At 43.0% G+C, this 7,003-nt stretch overlaps 1 long non-coding RNA gene across 1 annotated transcript; it reads left to right on the forward strand.

Annotated features, from left to right (window-relative positions):
- Positions 1 to 20: 20 nt before the first annotated feature.
- On the forward strand, positions 21 to 2,632 carry LOC126541351 (uncharacterized). Its single transcript, XR_007601643.2, has 2 exons — positions 21 to 634; positions 2,003 to 2,632. It is a non-coding gene; the product is annotated as an uncharacterized lncRNA (long non-coding RNA).
- Positions 2,633 to 7,003: the final 4,371 nt, after the last annotated feature.

Here is a 7,003-nt window from a genome sequence, read left to right on the forward strand (position 1 = left end):
TTGCATCATGGAAGAAGGAAACTTACGCCAACTTGCTTGGGCTTAATGAAGAAACGATAAATTAATGAAAATGAAAGTGGATGAAAAAACAACCTTCGCATTTCGTGTGCGATGTTCTACCAATTGAGCTACCGCGGCGCCGTTCCCCATCCACTTTCATGGGTATTTATATTGTGGGATCGTTCCCCACCTGCAGCAAGTTGTTTTTAATCCACTTTCATTTCCATTAATCTATCGTTTCTTTATTAAGCACAAGTAATTTCCCCTATGTTGTCCTTGGTGTCAGTGTTTGTTGCCTTCTTATGAGGTTGTCTACTAGTGTTGCTTGTGTAAAAGTATCAGAAATTCAAGCTGAATTTCATATTCTGCATACTGCTTCGCCTAGTAATCGTGCTTCATTGTACAGATGCTCAAGCTGAAGTAATGAGGAGTCAGTGACAAAGTGGCAAACAAGTGTAACTTCATGTTGCGGGAGGTTTAAAATGGCAGGAGGTATTGTAAGCTGCATGATACTTGTCATTACTGCGAGTTTTTTTCTATGCTCAAGCTGAAGTTATAAGGAGTCCGTGACAAAGTTATAGACAAGTGTAATTTCATGTTGCGGTTTGAAAGGTTTGAAATGGCAGGAGGCATTGTAAGTTGCATTATACTCGTCATCCTTGTGATTTTTGCTGAAAAAGATATCTAGAGTCTTGCAGAAGGGCACTTGCAACCTGCACTGTTTTGACTCTGATTTATTCACTGACGTGCAGTCAGAGGTTAGCAAAATTGTACCAGCCTTGAAAAGTGCAGAAATTTGCTTCACAGTTTTGGCTTGTGATATGTTCCAAGGCATGCATTACCATTTTGTCAAAGGCTGTAACAGAATATGCGATGTGCCATCTTGAGTTCAATTCCATTCAACTTTACTTTTCCGAGATAACAAGGAGGGATAACAGGATAACATAGAAGGATACTGGATAACATAGAAGCTACTGCACTGGGCAGCTTGACAGAAGCCGCTGCTCCCTTCTTTGGCAGTAATGTACAGCTTGACATAAAAACATGCTTTGCACAGTCATCTAACGGTCAACAAAAAGGCAAGATATGCAGTTAAACCTCAATATAACAAACTTCAATGTGACGAAATTTCACTGTCGCTGTGAAGGAATACAGAGACAATAATTAGGAACCTTCTGTGGACACGGATGGTCAAGTGGTTGAATTACAACTGGCTTCTTGCGTATGCAAGAGCGAGCACAGGCTACCGTTACCGCGAGAGCTAGCGCACGGTAGCAGGATCAAGCATGCACGAGGTTCAAGTGCATACACAGAAGGACACAAGGCACCACAGTTAGTATCGGAGGATGCCATCAGAATTGGCCAAATCGTTTTGTTGAGTGTATTACAGGAATGGTCTACAACATTCCCATTTCCTGTGGTCACATGTACATAGGCCACACAGGGCGATGCATTAATATTACGTCTCAGGACATTGAAATTCGTTAAATTATGTACCATTCTCTCATATTGCATCACAGTGCCAACTGTGCCATTGTAAACCCTTGTTCGAAAGCAGAGTAATTTTGTTCCGGCACCCTGACCAGGCCCCTCGGGAAATCTCGGAGCCTTATCATATCACCAAGAATGCTACTTAAGTGTCAGCCAGCCATCGTTGTTACTAAATGACAGACAATTCAGTTTCATTAATCACTGCTAGACATGTGCCATTGATATTCATTTTTATCTCATTTTTACATGTGCAAGGTATCCGTGTATATATATTTTTCTGTGCATACAGTAAAGATCAGATGTAAGTAAGCGCTTGTGTTGTGTGTCCCTTTTTTCGTCTATGGTTTTTGCTGCACTCTAAACTTCAATACAGTAGTGCAGGTACCTTTAATAGTGTCAACTTGACTCTGCCCCACCACCATACCTTTTGGCCACGCCCTGCTTACACATGGCTCGATAGCAAAATACCACTTCTTGCAAAGACCAATGGGCTTTTTTCTTCATTGTGCAGAGTCCCTGGTGGTACCATGGTGGCTTCAGAGACACAGTGCAGCCAGAGCACTGGCATCAATAAATACCACGAGTGCAATGTGTGCGGGCATCATTTCATGCTCGTGGAGGAGAAGCCAAGTGCATGCCCCATCTGCAAGCAGACGTTTGCTCAAAAGCATTCAGTCACGACCCAACAGCTCGTGCACTCTGTCAAAAGACGGTTTCCCTGTTCTATACGTGGGAAGCTGTTTATGCAGAGGTACCTTGCTGTGCATAGGACTCGTACCAGCACAAGAAGCTGTTCCAGTGCTGTCACTGTTTGGCAATATTAGCAAACAGGAGGTCACTCAAAGTCCACATGAGACTGCACACCAATGAGAAGGCACACAAGTGTAACACGTATGGCAAGCTGTTCAACGAAAAGCGTTCATTAGTTCAGCACCAACCCATTCACGCAGACGAGAAGCAATGCAAGTGCGAGCTGTGCCCATCTGTGTTTCGCCACAAGGAGCCACTGAACAGACACAAGGAGCTCCGTACTAGGGGAGTAGACCTGCACCACTGCAATGAGTGTGGTGAGATCTTTGTGTGGAAAGGGAAACTGAAGGAGCATCTGCAGTGGCACATAAACAATATGCTTTACACATGCCACGTGTGTCCACCTAAGTTAGCGAATAAATCCAACATGAAGAGTCACATGCCTATGCACACAGGCGAAAAGCCATTTATTAAGTGTCCAGTATGTGAAAAGCCATTTGCCTAGTTGTCCGACTGTACGAGGCACACACCTTGCATGCACAGCAAGGCGAAGCTTGAGGTGACATGCATTGACAACAGGGTGGCTACTTTGCCACCAAACAGCAGTTCCAGCACAACGTGTGAAAAATGAATTGATAAAGACCTCACTTTCACAAGTGATTTAAAAGGGCCCTTGGGCTTGGTGAAATAACATAGTCCGTGGGCAGCATATGCTGCCGTGAACATCCCAGCCAAGTTTTGCTGTCGTACGCGGTGCGTGGAGCTTGCAAGCGGATCACGAATTCACCTTTCTCTCACACGCTCTCTTTTCAACAGAAGGCCCTATCCTCACTCTCTTCTAGGCGCACTATTTCGTCATCGGATGCATTGTTTCATCATTCCCTTAGATGGCTGCTATTGGCCGATAGCTGACATCAAGCTGCGGCCAGCTACATGGCGTACATACCGCAGTCACCACGGGCTGCCCCCACGAGTCCACTGGATAAGTGCGCTATGGCTCACTGAAGACAGCTGTGTTTGGCTTATGTTTAGCGTGCGTAGGCACCAAAGGCAGAAGCCAGAGCATCTATGTTAATACCCAAAAGGAAATTTGAACCGCATGCTGCAGTGACATTTAGAATGCGGAGCACTGTGGGCATACCCCACTGCGCCGTAGCCTTTGCAGTACAAGGCATTGAAGAAGGAACGGGAGCACAGCAGAGGCCGTGTTTGATTGCCAATAACTCTGCTTCTGCTGAACGCATTGAAGTACTTCTTGTGACAAAGTATTTCTGAAATAGTCTATTTTTACTTCAAATGCCTTTCTCCAATTTGATAAAAAGTGGTTCAGGGCCCCTTTAATTATGGGCAACATATGCGATTGTGATTAGGTGTTGCTGTATGCTTGGCTTTATTAAAGAGGCTTATCATTCTAAAGATATTCCGATGTAAATGTGTTGAAAATATATTGCGGTGCAGTGATGGTGGTAGTACCATGGGACACTGTGCTTAAGGAAAAGATTTATCTCAGGAGCTCCTATGTAAATGCATGAGAATAGAGAAATTGTTTTGCTCAGCATGTTCCGTGCCGAATTTGATGAGGCCTGTTGCATATAAAAGAAATGGTTCAAATCTACTACGTGCAAGCACCTGATCTCTTATTTAATCCAACAGTTTGTCTTTCTTTAGAAAAATACTTGAATATTGAAAAATTTTACAAACTCAAATATCAAGTTTACAGTACTGGAACTTAGCAAAAAAAATGATATCGCAATTTTGTTAACTCCAACTATTGAGGCATCAAAAGCGGGCAAACGTGATGTATTATACACCACTCTGAAACACACTAGTTTGTGCGTAGGACTACGGTGTTGCATGGAGGCATGCAAAACAACAAGGACAGCAAATCAATTGGCGAGATAAGTACCATCAACACGGTGCAGCCAAAGGGACAAAGATAACATTTTGTTTATTAACAGTGTCGTAAGGCACCACTTTCCACTTTGTTCATTTCGTGCTGCTCGCTGTTGCTCCTTTTAGAGTTTTTGTGCGAGTGTATGCACGTGCATTTTTTTCTTTTCTCTTGTCATTTGGTCTCTTATATATTAAACCTGTGACAGTATGCCAAGCCTTTTGTTCGGCTAACCTCTCCACCTATCATTAAATGTTATCTCACTGGGGCGCACATATTTTCAGATACTGGTTGATGTAATACGATTTACTTGCCATACATTCTCAAAACAGGAAATTTGTATGCACAGTGGTTGGTCTATGTGGTGTGAATATCGCAAGATGATAGTGCATATTCAAGAGAATATTGCCCTAGGCTAGTAGTCTGGCATAATGCAGCACCAAAATTCTGAGCAGTTCAGCTCACAGTATCCAAATGAAAAATACCATACATATAATTTCGTTCACTACTGTATACTCACGCACATGTCGCACACAGACTTAATGGTGGCACCGCTAGATAGTGCAGCGTGTTCAGTGAAAAGCTCAAGAAAGGAACTTGGCTGCATACATGTCTCATATTTATCGCACCTCTGTATGGTTGTACGGTGTGTTGCTACATTGCTTCAATGCTAATCGCATTAACGTCGATGTTCACCATGAGATGGATTGGGCAGGAACATTTTGTTTTATTTCTGAGCCACCAAGGTCGGGCGAACACAACATTGCCAAAGAATGTGACACTCGGTCTATTATGGACTAGATGGCTGCATAACTGCGTTTTATGAGGATTTTTGTTTTTCTTTATTAAGCAATCAATTATATAGAGGCCCTTGCTACCATTTAGACGCTAGTACTTGGGCAGCGGATCAGGATTTTTTTTCATTATTTCTGATTATAGGTGGCTTGTAAAAATGGTGTACATGATAGCCATTTCACTATTCTGTATTAAATTTTTGTCTTGCTGAAAAATTAGATGCCATCTGAATGCAATGTGTTAAACATAGATAGGCAGGCTGGTAGGCATGTCTGTTCGAAGAGATGATGTTTCCATAAGCTCTGAGAAAGAAAAATGGATGTTGATAAAGCCGTTATCATGCGCTTTCTTGGCAACATAGCTACCAGTGTTACTGCAAAAAGACTGGGGACCGGGTTGAGCACTTACGCAAAATGTATGGCTGCGCATCCTGTAGCTAGCTATCGCCTATGTGATGCTATTACTCTTTTGTTGTATGTAAAAGAGTGGCTCTCTGGTTTGTGTATGTGTGTGACAAATTTAATATCCTGCGAATTGATGGCCTGGGTATGGCCGTGCTGGAAGCAGCAGAGAGACCCCGTCTCTCAGTAGCTTCCCGGACTTGGTGGATGGCCCAAAGATGGTCCTGGAGATTTGAGCTAGTCAGTGCGGCTGTCCACCGCACCCTTAGTTCATCCAGGGGTACTGCAATTCTCCTTTGAACTATTTCGCAATCCCAAAGTATATGGTCTAGTGTGGCTCCTCTATCATCGCATAGTTTGCATTTGGCATCAGGCTATAATTCTGGAAACATGCGGTTAAAATGTACTGGGTTCGTGTAAGTTCTTGTTTGAAGGCGCCTCCAGTGAACCGCCTGAGACCTGTCCAATTACGGGCTAGGAGGCGGATATATAGACCTTGACTTTCTATAAAATTGGGTAATGTCATTGAATGAAAAAAATCTATCCCTCTTCTTCCATTCCATCTCCTCCTCGGGCAGAGCCCCCCCCCCCTCCTAATTGGGCTTGGCTAATGAGTCCTTGCACAACCAGATGGGCAGACTCGTTAAGGTTGGGGGTGGCGGTGGATGCGCACTCTGTATGAGCTGGGAACTAGGTGATTTCCTTGTCATCAAATTCTTCAGATGATATGATTTTGGCTTTACTGTTTAGAATTCTTACAGCTTCAACTGATATCCGTCCTCTAATGTAATTTCGAATAACCGATTGAGAGTCGCTAATAATGTATTTGGGAGAAGCAATAGCCAGAGGGATGGCAGCCTTCTCTTCTCCGCAGTCTCAGATACTCTGGTTTTGATTGAGCACGTGTGTACGCTTTCTTGCTTGGTATTCATTGCTACTGCTGTAAACACTTGGTGATTTGAATACTTCGTGGCATACACGAATAGCGCTTCCTCGTAAATGCCATAGTGTTTGAATAGAGCTTTAGCTGTGCTCGTTCTCCTGCCCTGATTGAATTCCAGGTGCATATTTTTAGGTAAATTCGGGATTAGAATGCTGCTCCCGATCTTTCTGGCCAATACAACCTTGGGTCCTCGCTGGTTATGGTAATTTATTTGTAATTTATAGAGTATACCTCTGCCAGTTCGAGTGCTGGCTGGTCTTTCCAGCTGAGCTATCTACTGAGCTACAATCAATTCTAAGGTGTTATGCACATGTCATGTGTGATGATGTGCAGGCCCATATGATGAACTGGCTCAGATCAGATGCAGGTAGCTTAATATCGGAAAAATACTTCAATGCCTTATATGATGGTGACTAGTGGTGCCATTTTTGACTGCAGTTGGGAAGTTTTGACAACAAATATTGGTAAAATCATCTGTTAACAGCAATACTGTTAGCTAAGGTAAGTGTGAGGTTCCCAGTGCAATCTTTAATTTTGGGACTCTTTCTAGCTGCATAATATACCATCTGTAGTTTCCCTTCTAAAGAAATGAAATGATTGTTGATTCTTAAAAAAAAAATGCAGTTGTATCATTGGCAGGTGCACTCTGGTATTGCTATTAGAAAAAAACTAATGCAAACAAAGAACCTAGGTGAAACCTTATGGAGGTTTCAACCAAGTCAGAAATGCAAG

The sequence above is a fragment of the Dermacentor andersoni genome, chromosome 2 (assembly GCF_023375885.2).
Source record: "Dermacentor andersoni chromosome 2, qqDerAnde1_hic_scaffold, whole genome shotgun sequence".
Classification (NCBI taxonomy): domain Eukaryota; kingdom Metazoa; phylum Arthropoda; class Arachnida; order Ixodida; family Ixodidae; genus Dermacentor; species Dermacentor andersoni.